We start from the raw sequence: 12,813 nt of genomic DNA, 5'->3' as shown, positions 1-12,813 counted from the left end.
GCACCGGATCCCATCAGAACTCCGCAGTTAAGTGTGCTTGGGCGAGAGTAGTACTAGGATGGGTGACCTCCTGGGAAGTCCTCGTGTTGCATCCCCTTTTGCCGTTTTTTTCGCAATTCCTTATTTTTTTTTTTTAATTTCTTAGAAGCCTCGGATGAATACGAAGTGAACTACAAAGTTGAAGACAAAAATAAAGTAATTGCACGCTTGTTTGCCGTTTTTTCGCAATTCCTTATTTTTTTTTTAATTTCTTAGTTTAACGCATATTATGTTTTAACCCGCATAACTTTACGGATGCGATCATACCAGCACTAATGCACCGGATCCCATCAGAACTCCGCAGTTAAGTGTGCTTGGGCGAGAGTAGTACTAGGATGGGTGACCTCCTGGGAAGTCCTCGTGTTGCATCCCCTTTTGCCGTTTTTTCGCAATTCCTTATTTTTTTTTTTAATTTCTTAGAAGCCTCGGATGAATACGAAGTGAACTACAAAGTTGAAGACAAAAATAAAGTAATTGCACGCTTGTTTGCCGTTTTTTCGCAATTCCTTATTTTTTTTTTAATTTCTTAGTTTAACGCATATTATGTTTTAACCCGCATAACTTTACGGATGCGATCATACCAGCACTAATGCACCGGATCCCATCAGAACTCCGCAGTTAAGTGTGCTTGGGCGAGAGTAGTACTAGGATGGGTGACCTCCTGGGAAGTCCTCGTGTTGCATCCCCTTTTGCCGTTTTTTCGCAATTCCTTATTTTTTTTTTTTAATTTCTTAGAAGCCTCGGATGAATACGAAGTGAACTACAAAGTTGAAGACAAAAATAAAGTAATTGCACGCTTGTTTGCCGTTTTTTCGCAATTCCTTATTTTTTTTTTAATTTCTTAGTTTAACGCATATTATGTTTTAACCCGCATAACTTTACGGATGCGATCATACCAGCACTAATGCACCGGATCCCATCAGAACTCCGCAGTTAAGTGTGCTTGGGCGAGAGTAGTACTAGGATGGGTGACCTCCTGGGAAGTCCTCGTGTTGCATCCCCTTTTGCCGTTTTTTCGCAATTCCTTATTTTTTTTTTTAATTTCTTAGAAGCCTCGGATGAATACGAAGTGAACTACAAAGTTGAAGACAAAAATAAAGTAATTGCACGCTTGTTTGCCGTTTTTTCGCAATTCCTTATTTTTTTTTTAATTTCTTAGTTTAACGCATATTATGTTTTAACCCGCATAACTTTACGGATGCGATCATACCAGCACTAATGCACCGGATCCCATCAGAACTCCGCAGTTAAGTGTGCTTGGGCGAGAGTAGTACTAGGATGGGTGACCTCCTGGGAAGTCCTCGTGTTGCATCCCCTTTTGCCGTTTTTTCGCAATTCCTTATTTTTTTTTTTAATTTCTTAGAAGCCTCGGATGAATACGAAGTGAACTACAAAGTTGAAGACAAAAATAAAGTAATTGCACGCTTGTTTGCCGTTTTTTCGCAATTCCTTATTTTTTTTTTAATTTCTTAGTTTAACGCATATTATGTTTTAACCCGCATAACTTTACGGATGCGATCATACCAGCACTAATGCACCGGATCCCATCAGAACTCCGCAGTTAAGTGTGCTTGGGCGAGAGTAGTACTAGGATGGGTGACCTCCTGGGAAGTCCTCGTGTTGCATCCCCTTTTGCCGTTTTTTCGCAATTCCTTATTTTTTTTTTTTAATTTCTTAGAAGCCTCGGATGAATACGAAGTGAACTACAAAGTTGAAGACAAAAATAAAGTAATTGCACGCTTGTTTGCCGTTTTTTCGCAATTCCTTATTTTTTTTTTAATTTCTTAGTTTAACGCATATTATGTTTTAACCCGCATAACTTTACGGATGCGATCATACCAGCACTAATGCACCGGATCCCATCAGAACTCCGCAGTTAAGTGTGCTTGGGCGAGAGTAGTACTAGGATGGGTGACCTCCTGGGAAGTCCTCGTGTTGCATCCCCTTTTGCCGTTTTTTCGCAATTCCTTATTTTTTTTTTTAATTTCTTAGAAGCCTCGGATGAATACGAAGTGAACTACAAAGTTGAAGACAAAAATAAAGTAATTGCACGCTTGTTTGCCGTTTTTTCGCAATTCCTTATTTTTTTTTTAATTTCTTAGTTTAACGCATATTATGTTTTAACCCGCATAACTTTACGGATGCGATCATACCAGCACTAATGCACCGGATCCCATCAGAACTCCGCAGTTAAGTGTGCTTGGGCGAGAGTAGTACTAGGATGGGTGACCTCCTGGGAAGTCCTCGTGTTGCATCCCCTTTTGCCGTTTTTTCGCAATTCCTTATTTTTTTTTTTAATTTCTTAGAAGCCTCGGATGAATACGAAGTGAACTACAAAGTTGAAGACAAAAATAAAGTAATTGCACGCTTGTTTGCCGTTTTTTTCGCAATTCCTTATTTTTTTTTTAATTTCTTAGTTTAACGCATATTATGTTTTAACCCGCATAACTTTACGGATGCGATCATACCAGCACTAATGCACCGGATCCCATCAGAACTCCGCAGTTAAGTGTGCTTGGGCGAGAGTAGTACTAGGATGGGTGACCTCCTGGGAAGTCCTCGTGTTGCATCCCCTTTTGCCGTTTTTTCGCAATTCCTTATTTTTTTTTTTAATTTCTTAGAAGCCTCGGATGAATACGAAGTGAACTACAAAGTTGAAGACAAAAATAAAGTAATTGCACGCTTGTTTGCCGTTTTTTCGCAATTCCTTATTTTTTTTTTAATTTCTTAGTTTAACGCATATTATGTTTTAACCCGCATAACTTTACGGATGCGATCATACCAGCACTAATGCACCGGATCCCATCAGAACTCCGCAGTTAAGTGTGCTTGGGCGAGAGTAGTACTAGGATGGGTGACCTCCTGGGAAGTCCTCGTGTTGCATCCCCTTTTGCCGTTTTTTCGCAATTCCTTATTTTTTTTTTTAATTTCTTAGAAGCCTCGGATGAATACGAAGTGAACTACAAAGTTGAAGACAAAAATAAAGTAATTGCACGCTTGTTTGCCGTTTTTTCGCAATTCCTTATTTTTTTTTTAATTTCTTAGTTTAACGCATATTATGTTTTAACCCGCATAACTTTACGGATGCGATCATACCAGCACTAATGCACCGGATCCCATCAGAACTCCGCAGTTAAGTGTGCTTGGGCGAGAGTAGTACTAGGATGGGTGACCTCCTGGGAAGTCCTCGTGTTGCATCCCCTTTTGCCGTTTTTTTCGCAATTCCTTATTTTTTTTTTTTAATTTCTTAGAAGCCTCGGATGAATACGAAGTGAACTACAAAGTTGAAGACAAAAATAAAGTAATTGCACGCTTGTTTGCCGTTTTTTCGCAATTCCTTATTTTTTTTTTTAATTTCTTAGTTTAACGCATATTATGTTTTAACCCGCATAACTTTACGGATGCGATCATACCAGCACTAATGCACCGGATCCCATCAGAACTCCGCAGTTAAGTGTGCTTGGGCGAGAGTAGTACTAGGATGGGTGACCTCCTGGGAAGTCCTCGTGTTGCATCCCCTTTTGCCGTTTTTTCGCAATTCCTTATTTTTTTTTTTAATTTCTTAGAAGCCTCGGATGAATACGAAGTGAACTACAAAGTTGAAGACAAAAATAAAGTAATTGCACGCTTGTTTGCCGTTTTTTCGCAATTCCTTATTTTTTTTTTAATTTCTTAGTTTAACGCATATTATGTTTTAACCCGCATAACTTTACGGATGCGATCATACCAGCATAATGCACCGGATCCCATCAGAACTCCGCAGTTAAGTGTGCTTGGGCGAGAGTAGTACTAGGATGGGTGACCTCCTGGGAAGTCCTCGTGTTGCATCCCCTTTTGCCGTTTTTTCGCAATTCCTTATTTTTTTTTTTAATTTCTTAGAAGCCTCGGATGAATACGAAGTGAACTACAAAGTTGAAGACAAAAATAAAGTAATTGCACGCTTGTTTGCCGTTTTTTCGCAATTCCTTATTTTTTTTTTAATTTCTTAGTTTAACGCATATTATGTTTTAACCCGCATAACTTTACGGATGCGATCATACCAGCACTAATGCACCGGATCCCATCAGAACTCCGCAGTTAAGTGTGCTTGGGCGAGAGTAGTACTAGGATGGGTGACCTCCTGGGAAGTCCTCGTGTTGCATCCCCTTTTGCCGTTTTTTCGCAATTCCTTATTTTTTTTTTTTAATTTCTTAGAAGCCTCGGATGAATACGAAGTGAACTACAAAGTTGAAGACAAAAATAAAGTAATTGCACGCTTGTTTGCCGTTTTTTCGCAATTCCTTATTTTTTTTTTTAATTTCTTAGTTTAACGCATATTATGTTTTAACCCGCATAACTTTACGGATGCGATCATACCAGCACTAATGCACCGGATCCCATCAGAACTCCGCAGTTAAGTGTGCTTGGGCGAGAGTAGTACTAGGATGGGTGACCTCCTGGGAAGTCCTCGTGTTGCATCCCCTTTTGCCGTTTTTTCGCAATTCCTTATTTTTTTTTTTAATTTCTTAGAAGCCTCGGATGAATACGAAGTGAACTACAAAGTTGAAGACAAAAATAAAGTAATTGCACGCTTGTTTGCCGTTTTTTCGCAATTCCTTATTTTTTTTTTAATTTCTTAGTTTAACGCATATTATGTTTTAACCCGCATAACTTTACGGATGCGATCATACCAGCATAATGCACCGGATCCCATCAGAACTCCGCAGTTAAGTGTGCTTGGGCGAGAGTAGTACTAGGATGGGTGACCTCCTGGGAAGTCCTCGTGTTGCATCCCCTTTTGCCGTTTTTTCGCAATTCCTTATTTTTTTTTTTTAATTTCTTAGAAGCCTCGGATGAATACGAAGTGAACTACAAAGTTGAAGACAAAAATAAAGTAATTGCACGCTTGTTTGCCGTTTTTTCGCAATTCCTTATTTTTTTTTTAATTTCTTAGTTTAACGCATATTATGTTTTAACCCGCATAACTTTACGGATGCGATCATACCAGCACTAATGCACCGGATCCCATCAGAACTCCGCAGTTAAGTGTGCTTGGGCGAGAGTAGTACTAGGATGGGTGACCTCCTGGGAAGTCCTCGTGTTGCATCCCCTTTTGCCGTTTTTTCGCAATTCCTTATTTTTTTTTTTAATTTCTTAGAAGCCTCGGATGAATACGAAGTGAACTACAAAGTTGAAGACAAAAATAAAGTAATTGCACGCTTGTTTGCCGTTTTTTCGCAATTCCTTATTTATTTTTTTTAATTTCTTAGTTTAACGCATATTATGTTTTAACCCGCATAACTTTACGGATGCGATCATACCAGCACTAATGCACCGGATCCCATCAGAACTCCGCAGTTAAGTGTGCTTGGGCGAGAGTAGTACTAGGATGGGTGACCTCCAGGGAAGTCCTCGTGTTGCATCCCCTTTTGCCGTTTATTCGCAATTCCTTATTTTTTATTTTAATTTCTTAGAAGCCTCGGATGAATACGAAGTGAACTACAAAGTTGAAGACAAAAATAAAGTAATTGCACGCTTGTTTGCCGTTTTTTCGCAATTCCTTATTTTTTTTTTAATTTCTTAGAAGCCTCGGATGAACACGAAGTGAACTACAAAGTTGAAGACAAAAATAAAGTAATTGCACGCTTGTTTGCCGTTTTTTCGCAATTCCTTATTTTTTTTTTAATTTCTTAGTTTAACGCATATTATGTTTTAACCCGCATAACTTTACGGATGCGATCATACCAGCACTAATGCACCGGATCCCATCAGAACTCCGCAGTTAAGTGTGCTTGGGCGAGAGTAGTACTAGGATGGGTGACCTCCTGGGAAGTCCTCGTGTTGCATCCCCTTTTGCCGTTTTTTCGCAATTCCTTATTTTTTTTTTTAATTTCTTAGAAGCCTCGGATGAATACGAAGTGAACTACAAAGTTGAAGACAAAAATAAAGTAATTGCACGCTTGTTTGCCGTTTTTTCGCAATTCCTTATTTTTTTTTTAATTTCTTAGTTTAACGCATATTATGTTTTAACCCGCATAACTTTACGGATGCGATCATACCAGCACTAATGCACCGGATCCCATCAGAACTCCGCAGTTAAGTGTGCTTGGGCGAGAGTAGTACTAGGATGGGTGACCTCCTGGGAAGTCCTCGTGTTGCATCCCCTTTTGCCGTTTTTTCGCAATTCCTTATTTTTTTTTTTTTTTTTTTTTTTTTTTTTTTTTTTTTTTTTTTTTTTTTTAATTTCTTAGAAGCTCGATGAAACGAAGTGAACTACAAAGTTGAAGACAAAAATAAAGTAATTGCACGCTTGTTTGCCGTTTTTTCGCAATTCCTTATTTTTTTTTTAATTTCTTAGTTTAACGCATATTATGTTTTAACCCGCATAACTTTACGGATGCGATCATACCAGCAGTAATGCACCGGATCCCATCAGAACTCCGCAGTTAAGTGTGCTTGGGCGAGAGTAGTACTAGGATGGGTGACCTCCTGGGAAGTCCTCGTGTTGCATCCCCTTTTGCCGTTTTTTCGCAATTCCTTATTTTTTTTTTTTTTTTTTTTTTTTTTTTTTTTTTTTTTTTTTTTTTTTAATTTCTTAGAAGCCTCGGATGAAACGAAGTGAACTACAAAGTTGAAGACAAAAATAAAGTAATTGCACGCTTGTTTGCCGTTTTTTCGCAATTCCTTATTTTTTTTTTAATTTCTTAGTTTAACGCATATTATGTTTTAACCCGCATAACTTTACGGATGCGATCATACCAGCATAATGCACCGGATCCCATCAGAACTCCGCAGTTAAGTGTGCTTGGGCGAGAGTAGTACTAGGATGGGTGACCTCCTGGGAAGTCCTCGTGTTGCATCCCCTTTTGCCGTTTTTCGCAATTCCTTATTTTTTTTTTTAATTTCTTAGAAGCTCGGATGAATACGAAGTGAACTACAAAGTTGAAGACAAAATAAAGTAATTGCCGCTTGTTTGCCGTTTTTTCGCAATTCCTTATTTTTTTTTTAATTTCTTAGAAGCTCGGATGAATACGAAGGAACTACAAAGTTGAAGACAAAAATAAAGTAATTGCCGCTTGTTTGCCGTTTTTTCGCAATTCCTTATTTTTTTTTTTAATTTCTTAGTTTAACGCATATTATGTTTTAACCCGCATAACTTTACGGATGCGATCATACCAGCACTAATGCACCGGATCCCATCAGAACTCCGCAGTTAAGTGTGCTTGGGCGAGAGTAGTACTAGGATGGGTGACCTCCTGGGAAGTCCTCGTGTTGCATCCCCTTTTGCCGTTTTTTCGCAATTCCTTATTTTTTTTTTAATTTCTTAGAAGCCTCGGATGAATACGAAGTGAACTACAAAGTTGAAGACAAAAATAAAGTAATTGCACGCTTGTTTGCCGTTTTTTCGCAATTCCTTATTTTTTTTTTAATTTCTTAGTTTAACGCATATTATGTTTTAACCCGCATAACTTTACGGATGCGATCATACCAGCACTAATGCACCGGATCCCATCAGAACTCCGCAGTTAAGTGTGCTTGGGCGAGAGTAGTACTAGGATGGGTGACCTCCTGGGAAGTCCTCGTGTTGCATCCCCTTTTGCCGTTTTTTCGCAATTCCTTATTTTTTTTTTTAATTTCTTAGAAGCCTCGGATGAATACGAAGTGAACTACAAAGTTGAAGACAAAAATAAAGTAATTGCACGCTTGTTTGCCGTTTTTTCGCAATTCCTTATTTTTTTTTTAATTTCTTAGTTTAACGCATATTATGTTTTAACCCGCATAACTTTACGGATGCGATCATACCAGCACTAATGCACCGGATCCCATCAGAACTCCGCAGTTAAGTGTGCTTGGGCGAGAGTAGTACTAGGATGGGTGACCTCCTGGGAAGTCCTCGTGTTGCATCCCCTTTTGCCGTTTTTTCGCAATTCCTTATTTTTTTTTTTAATTTCTTAGAAGCCTCGGATGAATACGAAGTGAACTACAAAGTTGAAGACAAAAATAAAGTAATTGCACGCTTGTTTGCCGTTTTTTCGCAATTCCTTATTTTTTTTTTAATTTCTTAGTTTAACGCATATTATGTTTTAACCCGCATAACTTTACGGATGCGATCATACCAGCACTAATGCACCGGATCCCATCAGAACTCCGCAGTTAAGTGTGCTTGGGCGAGAGTAGTACTAGGATGGGTGACCTCCTGGGAAGTCCTCGTGTTGCATCCCCTTTTGCCGTTTTTTCGCAATTCCTTATTTTTTTTTTTAATTTCTTAGAAGCCTCGGATGAATACGAAGTGAACTACAAAGTTGAAGACAAAAATAAAGTAATTGCACGCTTGTTTGCCGTTTTTTCGCAATTCCTTATTTTTTTTTAATTTCTTAGTTTAACGCATATTATGTTTTAACCCGCATAACTTTACGGATGCGATCATACCAGCACTAATGCACCGGATCCCATCAGAACTCCGCAGTTAAGTGTGCTTGGGCGAGAGTAGTACTAGGATGGGTGACCTCCTGGGAAGTCCTCGTGTTGCATCCCCTTTTGCCGTTTTTTCGCAATTCCTTATTTTTTTTTTTAATTTCTTAGAAGCCTCGGATGAATACGAAGTGAACTACAAAGTTGAAGACAAAAATAAAGTAATTGCACGCTTGTTTGCCGTTTTTTCGCAATTCCTTATTTTTTTTTTAATTTCTTAGTTTAACGCATATTATGTTTTAACCCGCATAACTTTACGGATGCGATCATACCAGCACTAATGCACCGGATCCCATCAGAACTCCGCAGTTAAGTGTGCTTGGGCGAGAGTAGTACTAGGATGGGTGACCTCCTGGGAAGTCCTCGTGTTGCATCCCCTTTTGCCGTTTTTTCGCAATTCCTTATTTTTTTTTTTAATTTCTTAGAAGCCTCGGATGAATACGAAGTGAACTACAAAGTTGAAGACAAAAATAAAGTAATTGCACGCTTGTTTGCCGTTTTTTCGCAATTCCTTATTTTTTTTTTAATTTCTTAGTTTAACGCATATTATGTTTTAACCCGCATAACTTTACGGATGCGATCATACCAGCACTAATGCACCGGATCCCATCAGAACTCCGCAGTTAAGTGTGCTTGGGCGAGAGTAGTACTAGGATGGGTGACCTCCTGGGAAGTCCTCGTGTTGCATCCCCTTTTGCCGTTTTTTCGCAATTCCTTATTTTTTTTTTAATTTCTTAGAAGCCTCGGATGAATACGAAGTGAACTACAAAGTTGAAGACAAAAATAAAGTAATTGCACGCTTGTTTGCCGTTTTTTCGCAATTCCTTATTTTTTTTTTAATTTCTTAGTTTAACGCATATTATGTTTTAACCCGCATAACTTTACGGATGCGATCATACCAGCACTAATGCACCGGATCCCATCAGAACTCCGCAGTTAAGTGTGCTTGGGCGAGAGTAGTACTAGGATGGGTGACCTCCTGGGAAGTCCTCGTGTTGCATCCCCTTTTGCCGTTTTTTCGCAATTCCTTATTTTTTTTTTTAATTTCTTAGAAGCCTCGGATGAATACGAAGTGAACTACAAAGTTGAAGACAAAAATAAAGTAATTGCACGCTTGTTTGCCGTTTTTTCGCAATTCCTTATTTTTTTTTTAATTTCTTAGTTTAACGCATATTATGTTTTAACCCGCATAACTTTACGGATGCGATCATACCAGCACTAATGCACCGGATCCCATCAGAACTCCGCAGTTAAGTGTGCTTGGGCGAGAGTAGTACTAGGATGGGTGACCTCCTGGGAAGTCCTCGTGTTGCATCCCCTTTTGCCGTTTTTTCGCAATTCCTTATTTTTTTTTTTAATTTCTTAGAAGCCTCGGATGAATACGAAGTGAACTACAAAGTTGAAGACAAAAATAAAGTAATTGCACGCTTGTTTGCCGTTTTTTCGCAATTCCTTATTTTTTTTTTAATTTCTTAGTTTAACGCATATTATGTTTTAACCCGCATAACTTTACGGATGCGATCATACCAGCACTAATGCACCGGATCCCATCAGAACTCCGCAGTTAAGTGTGCTTGGGCGAGAGTAGTACTAGGATGGGTGACCTCCTGGGAAGTCCTCGTGTTGCATCCCCTTTTGCCGTTTTTTCGCAATTCCTTATTTTTTTTTTTAATTTCTTAGAAGCTCGGATGAATACGAAGTGAACTACAAAGTTGAAGACAAAAATAAAGTAATTGCCGCTTGTTTGCCGTTTTTTCGCAATTCCTTATTTTTTTTTTAATTTCTTAGAAGCCTCGGATGAATACGAAGTGAACTACAAAGTTGAAGACAAAAATAAAGTAATTGCGCGCTTGTTTGCCGTTTTTTCGCAATTCCTTATTTTTTTTTTAATTTCTTAGTTTAACGCATATTATGTTTTAACCCGCATAACTTTACGGATGCGATCATACCAGCACTAATGCACCGGATCCCATCAGAACTCCGCAGTTAAGTGTGCTTGGGCGAGAGTAGTACTAGGATGGGTGACCTCTGGGAAGTCCTCGTGTTGCATCCCCTTTTGCCGTTTTTTCGCAATTCCTTATTTTTTTTTTAATTTCTTAGAAGCCTCGGATGAATACGAAGTGAACTACAAAGTTGAAGACAAAAATAAAGTAATTGCACGCTTGTTTGCCGTTTTTTCGCATTCCTTATTTTTTTTTTAATTTCTTAGTTTAACGCATATTATGTTTTAACCCGCATAACTTTACGGATGCGATCATACCAGCACTAATGCACCGGATCCCATCAGAACTCCGCAGTTAAGTGTGCTTGGGCGAGAGTAGTACTAGGATGGGTGACCTCCTGGGAAGTCCTCGTGTTGCATCCCCTTTTGCCGTTTTTTCGCAATTCCTTATTTTTTTTTTTAATTTCTTAGAAGCCTCGGATGAATACGAAGTGAACTACAAAGTTGAAGACAAAAATAAAGTAATTGCACGCTTGTTTGCCGTTTTTTCGCAATTCCTTATTTTTTTTTAATTTCTTAGTTTAACGCATATTATGTTTTAACCCGCATAACTTTACGGATGCGATCATACCAGCACTAATGCACCGGATCCCATCAGAACTCCGCAGTTAAGTGTGCTTGGGCGAGAGTAGTACTAGGATGGGTGACCTCCTGGGAAGTCCTCGTGTTGCATCCCCTTTTGCCGTTTTTTCGCAATTCCTTATTTTTTTTTTTAATTTCTTAGAAGCCTCGGATGAATACGAAGTGAACTACAAAGTTGAAGACAAAAATAAAGTAATTGCACGCTTGTTTGCCGTTTTTTCGCAATTCCTTATTTTTTTTTTAATTTCTTAGTTTAACGCATATTATGTTTTAACCCGCATAACTTTACGGATGCGATCATACCAGCACTAATGCACCGGATCCCATCAGAACTCCGCAGTTAAGTGTGCTTGGGCGAGAGTAGTACTAGGATGGGTGACTCCTGGGAAGTCCTCGTGTTGCATCCCCTTTTGCCGTTTTTTCGCAATTCCTTATTTTTTTTTTAATTTCTTAGAAGCCTCGGATGAATACGAAGTGAACTACAAAGTTGAAGACAAAAATAAAGTAATTGCACGCTTGTTTGCCGTTTTTTCGCAATTCCTTATTTTTTTTTTAATTTCTTAGTTTAACGCATATTATGTTTTAACCCGCATAACTTTACGGATGCGATCATACCAGCACTAATGCACCGGATCCCATCAGAACTCCGCAGTTAAGTGTGCTTGGGCGAGAGTAGTACTAGGATGGGTGACTCCTGGGAAGTCCTCGTGTTGCATCCCCTTTTGCCGTTTTTTCGCAATTCCTTATTTTTTTTTTAATTTCTTAGAAGCCTCGGATGAATACGAAGTGAACTACAAAGTTGAAGACAAAAATAAGTAATTGCACGCTTGTTTGCCGTTTTTTCGCAATTCCTTATTTTTTTTTTAATTTCTTAGTTTAACGCATATTATGTTTTAACCCGCATAACTTTACGGATGCGATCATACCAGCACTAATGCACCGGATCCCATCAGAACTCCGCAGTTAAGTGTGCTTGGGCGAGAGTAGTACTAGGATGGGTGACCTCCTGGGAAGTCCTCGTGTTGCATCCCCTTTTGCCGTTTTTTCGCAATTCCTTATTTTTTTTTTTAATTTCTTAGAAGCCTCGGATGAATACGAAGTGAACTACAAAGTTGAAGACAAAAATAAAGTAATTGCCGCTTGTTTGCCGTTTTTTCGCAATTCCTTATTTTTTTTTTAATTTCTTAGTTTAACGCATATTATGTTTTAACCCGCATAACTTTACGGATGCGATCATACCAGCACTAATGCACCGGATCCCATCAGAACTCCGCAGTTAAGTGTGCTTGGGCGAGAGTAGTACTAGGATGGGTGACCTCCTGGGAAGTCCTCGTGTTGCATCCCCTTTTGCCGTTTTTTCGCAATTCCTTATTTTTTTTTTTAATTTCTTAGAAGCCTCGGATGAATACGAAGTGAACTACAAAGTTGAAGACAAAAATAAAGTAATTGCACGCTTGTTTGCCGTTTTTTCGCAATTCCTTATTTTTTTTTTAATTTCTTAGTTTAACGCATATTATGTTTTAACCCGCATAACTTTACGGATGCGATCATACCAGCACTAATGCACCGGATCCCATCAGAACTCCGCAGTTAAGTGTGCTTGGGCGAGAGTAGTACTAGGATAGGTGACCTCCTGGGAAGTCCTCGTGTTGCATCCCCTTTTGCCGTTTTTTTCGCAATTCTTTATTTTTTTTTTAATTTCTTAGTTTAACGCATATTATGTTTTAACCCGCATAACT

The 12,813-nt window shown here is 38.8% G+C and overlaps 39 non-coding genes and 1 pseudogene across 39 annotated transcripts; all 40 read left to right on the top strand.

Moving 5' to 3' along the window:
• On the top strand, positions 1–95 carry LOC130742216 (5S ribosomal RNA; annotated as a pseudogene).
• Positions 96–292: 197 nt separating this feature from the next.
• LOC130741851 (5S ribosomal RNA) lies at positions 293–411 on the top strand. Its single transcript, XR_009020725.1, has one exon. It is a non-coding gene; the product is annotated as a 5S ribosomal RNA (ribosomal RNA).
• A 195-nt stretch (positions 412–606) lies between these two features.
• LOC130741850 (5S ribosomal RNA) lies at positions 607–725 on the top strand. Its single transcript, XR_009020724.1, has one exon. It is a non-coding gene; the product is annotated as a 5S ribosomal RNA (ribosomal RNA).
• A 196-nt stretch (positions 726–921) lies between these two features.
• Positions 922–1,040, top strand: LOC130741849 (5S ribosomal RNA). Its single transcript, XR_009020723.1, has one exon. It is a non-coding gene; the product is annotated as a 5S ribosomal RNA (ribosomal RNA).
• Positions 1,041–1,235: 195 nt separating this feature from the next.
• Positions 1,236–1,354, top strand: LOC130741848 (5S ribosomal RNA). The gene has a single exon (XR_009020722.1). It is a non-coding gene; the product is annotated as a 5S ribosomal RNA (ribosomal RNA).
• A 195-nt stretch (positions 1,355–1,549) lies between these two features.
• Positions 1,550–1,668, top strand: LOC130741846 (5S ribosomal RNA). The gene has a single exon (XR_009020720.1). It is a non-coding gene; the product is annotated as a 5S ribosomal RNA (ribosomal RNA).
• Positions 1,669–1,864: 196 nt separating this feature from the next.
• Positions 1,865–1,983, top strand: LOC130741845 (5S ribosomal RNA). Its single transcript, XR_009020719.1, has one exon. It is a non-coding gene; the product is annotated as a 5S ribosomal RNA (ribosomal RNA).
• A 195-nt stretch (positions 1,984–2,178) lies between these two features.
• Positions 2,179–2,297, top strand: LOC130741844 (5S ribosomal RNA). Its single transcript, XR_009020718.1, has one exon. It is a non-coding gene; the product is annotated as a 5S ribosomal RNA (ribosomal RNA).
• Positions 2,298–2,493: 196 nt separating this feature from the next.
• LOC130741843 (5S ribosomal RNA) lies at positions 2,494–2,612 on the top strand. Its single transcript, XR_009020717.1, has one exon. It is a non-coding gene; the product is annotated as a 5S ribosomal RNA (ribosomal RNA).
• A 195-nt stretch (positions 2,613–2,807) lies between these two features.
• On the top strand, positions 2,808–2,926 carry LOC130741842 (5S ribosomal RNA). Its single transcript, XR_009020716.1, has one exon. It is a non-coding gene; the product is annotated as a 5S ribosomal RNA (ribosomal RNA).
• Positions 2,927–3,121: 195 nt separating this feature from the next.
• On the top strand, positions 3,122–3,240 carry LOC130741841 (5S ribosomal RNA). Its single transcript, XR_009020715.1, has one exon. It is a non-coding gene; the product is annotated as a 5S ribosomal RNA (ribosomal RNA).
• A 198-nt stretch (positions 3,241–3,438) lies between these two features.
• Positions 3,439–3,557, top strand: LOC130741840 (5S ribosomal RNA). The gene has a single exon (XR_009020714.1). It is a non-coding gene; the product is annotated as a 5S ribosomal RNA (ribosomal RNA).
• A 195-nt stretch (positions 3,558–3,752) lies between these two features.
• LOC130742083 (5S ribosomal RNA) lies at positions 3,753–3,870 on the top strand. Its single transcript, XR_009020951.1, has one exon. It is a non-coding gene; the product is annotated as a 5S ribosomal RNA (ribosomal RNA).
• A 195-nt stretch (positions 3,871–4,065) lies between these two features.
• LOC130741839 (5S ribosomal RNA) lies at positions 4,066–4,184 on the top strand. Its single transcript, XR_009020713.1, has one exon. It is a non-coding gene; the product is annotated as a 5S ribosomal RNA (ribosomal RNA).
• A 197-nt stretch (positions 4,185–4,381) lies between these two features.
• LOC130741838 (5S ribosomal RNA) lies at positions 4,382–4,500 on the top strand. The gene has a single exon (XR_009020712.1). It is a non-coding gene; the product is annotated as a 5S ribosomal RNA (ribosomal RNA).
• A 195-nt stretch (positions 4,501–4,695) lies between these two features.
• LOC130742082 (5S ribosomal RNA) lies at positions 4,696–4,813 on the top strand. Its single transcript, XR_009020950.1, has one exon. It is a non-coding gene; the product is annotated as a 5S ribosomal RNA (ribosomal RNA).
• Positions 4,814–5,009: 196 nt separating this feature from the next.
• Positions 5,010–5,128, top strand: LOC130741837 (5S ribosomal RNA). The gene has a single exon (XR_009020711.1). It is a non-coding gene; the product is annotated as a 5S ribosomal RNA (ribosomal RNA).
• A 197-nt stretch (positions 5,129–5,325) lies between these two features.
• LOC130742028 (5S ribosomal RNA) lies at positions 5,326–5,444 on the top strand. The gene has a single exon (XR_009020893.1). It is a non-coding gene; the product is annotated as a 5S ribosomal RNA (ribosomal RNA).
• A 305-nt stretch (positions 5,445–5,749) lies between these two features.
• LOC130741835 (5S ribosomal RNA) lies at positions 5,750–5,868 on the top strand. The gene has a single exon (XR_009020709.1). It is a non-coding gene; the product is annotated as a 5S ribosomal RNA (ribosomal RNA).
• A 195-nt stretch (positions 5,869–6,063) lies between these two features.
• Positions 6,064–6,182, top strand: LOC130741834 (5S ribosomal RNA). The gene has a single exon (XR_009020708.1). It is a non-coding gene; the product is annotated as a 5S ribosomal RNA (ribosomal RNA).
• A 231-nt stretch (positions 6,183–6,413) lies between these two features.
• On the top strand, positions 6,414–6,532 carry LOC130742055 (5S ribosomal RNA). Its single transcript, XR_009020922.1, has one exon. It is a non-coding gene; the product is annotated as a 5S ribosomal RNA (ribosomal RNA).
• A 231-nt stretch (positions 6,533–6,763) lies between these two features.
• LOC130742081 (5S ribosomal RNA) lies at positions 6,764–6,881 on the top strand. Its single transcript, XR_009020949.1, has one exon. It is a non-coding gene; the product is annotated as a 5S ribosomal RNA (ribosomal RNA).
• Positions 6,882–7,180: 299 nt separating this feature from the next.
• LOC130741833 (5S ribosomal RNA) lies at positions 7,181–7,299 on the top strand. Its single transcript, XR_009020707.1, has one exon. It is a non-coding gene; the product is annotated as a 5S ribosomal RNA (ribosomal RNA).
• A 194-nt stretch (positions 7,300–7,493) lies between these two features.
• Positions 7,494–7,612, top strand: LOC130741832 (5S ribosomal RNA). Its single transcript, XR_009020706.1, has one exon. It is a non-coding gene; the product is annotated as a 5S ribosomal RNA (ribosomal RNA).
• Positions 7,613–7,807: 195 nt separating this feature from the next.
• LOC130741831 (5S ribosomal RNA) lies at positions 7,808–7,926 on the top strand. The gene has a single exon (XR_009020705.1). It is a non-coding gene; the product is annotated as a 5S ribosomal RNA (ribosomal RNA).
• Positions 7,927–8,121: 195 nt separating this feature from the next.
• On the top strand, positions 8,122–8,240 carry LOC130741830 (5S ribosomal RNA). Its single transcript, XR_009020704.1, has one exon. It is a non-coding gene; the product is annotated as a 5S ribosomal RNA (ribosomal RNA).
• Positions 8,241–8,434: 194 nt separating this feature from the next.
• Positions 8,435–8,553, top strand: LOC130741829 (5S ribosomal RNA). The gene has a single exon (XR_009020703.1). It is a non-coding gene; the product is annotated as a 5S ribosomal RNA (ribosomal RNA).
• A 195-nt stretch (positions 8,554–8,748) lies between these two features.
• Positions 8,749–8,867, top strand: LOC130741828 (5S ribosomal RNA). The gene has a single exon (XR_009020702.1). It is a non-coding gene; the product is annotated as a 5S ribosomal RNA (ribosomal RNA).
• A 195-nt stretch (positions 8,868–9,062) lies between these two features.
• On the top strand, positions 9,063–9,181 carry LOC130741827 (5S ribosomal RNA). The gene has a single exon (XR_009020701.1). It is a non-coding gene; the product is annotated as a 5S ribosomal RNA (ribosomal RNA).
• A 194-nt stretch (positions 9,182–9,375) lies between these two features.
• LOC130741826 (5S ribosomal RNA) lies at positions 9,376–9,494 on the top strand. Its single transcript, XR_009020700.1, has one exon. It is a non-coding gene; the product is annotated as a 5S ribosomal RNA (ribosomal RNA).
• A 195-nt stretch (positions 9,495–9,689) lies between these two features.
• On the top strand, positions 9,690–9,808 carry LOC130741823 (5S ribosomal RNA). Its single transcript, XR_009020698.1, has one exon. It is a non-coding gene; the product is annotated as a 5S ribosomal RNA (ribosomal RNA).
• Positions 9,809–10,003: 195 nt separating this feature from the next.
• LOC130741822 (5S ribosomal RNA) lies at positions 10,004–10,122 on the top strand. Its single transcript, XR_009020697.1, has one exon. It is a non-coding gene; the product is annotated as a 5S ribosomal RNA (ribosomal RNA).
• A 303-nt stretch (positions 10,123–10,425) lies between these two features.
• LOC130742087 (5S ribosomal RNA) lies at positions 10,426–10,543 on the top strand. Its single transcript, XR_009020955.1, has one exon. It is a non-coding gene; the product is annotated as a 5S ribosomal RNA (ribosomal RNA).
• A 193-nt stretch (positions 10,544–10,736) lies between these two features.
• On the top strand, positions 10,737–10,855 carry LOC130741821 (5S ribosomal RNA). The gene has a single exon (XR_009020696.1). It is a non-coding gene; the product is annotated as a 5S ribosomal RNA (ribosomal RNA).
• A 194-nt stretch (positions 10,856–11,049) lies between these two features.
• LOC130741820 (5S ribosomal RNA) lies at positions 11,050–11,168 on the top strand. Its single transcript, XR_009020695.1, has one exon. It is a non-coding gene; the product is annotated as a 5S ribosomal RNA (ribosomal RNA).
• A 195-nt stretch (positions 11,169–11,363) lies between these two features.
• On the top strand, positions 11,364–11,481 carry LOC130742105 (5S ribosomal RNA). The gene has a single exon (XR_009020972.1). It is a non-coding gene; the product is annotated as a 5S ribosomal RNA (ribosomal RNA).
• Positions 11,482–11,675: 194 nt separating this feature from the next.
• On the top strand, positions 11,676–11,793 carry LOC130742104 (5S ribosomal RNA). Its single transcript, XR_009020971.1, has one exon. It is a non-coding gene; the product is annotated as a 5S ribosomal RNA (ribosomal RNA).
• Positions 11,794–11,986: 193 nt separating this feature from the next.
• On the top strand, positions 11,987–12,105 carry LOC130741819 (5S ribosomal RNA). Its single transcript, XR_009020694.1, has one exon. It is a non-coding gene; the product is annotated as a 5S ribosomal RNA (ribosomal RNA).
• A 194-nt stretch (positions 12,106–12,299) lies between these two features.
• Positions 12,300–12,418, top strand: LOC130741818 (5S ribosomal RNA). Its single transcript, XR_009020693.1, has one exon. It is a non-coding gene; the product is annotated as a 5S ribosomal RNA (ribosomal RNA).
• A 195-nt stretch (positions 12,419–12,613) lies between these two features.
• Positions 12,614–12,732, top strand: LOC130742048 (5S ribosomal RNA). The gene has a single exon (XR_009020915.1). It is a non-coding gene; the product is annotated as a 5S ribosomal RNA (ribosomal RNA).
• The last annotated feature ends 81 nt before the right edge of the window (positions 12,733–12,813 follow it).

Source organism: Lotus japonicus, chromosome 2, assembly GCF_012489685.1.
Source record: "Lotus japonicus ecotype B-129 chromosome 2, LjGifu_v1.2".
Taxonomy (NCBI): Eukaryota; Viridiplantae; Streptophyta; class Magnoliopsida; order Fabales; family Fabaceae; genus Lotus; species Lotus japonicus.
This window is presented reverse-complemented; position numbering and strand designations above follow the sequence as displayed.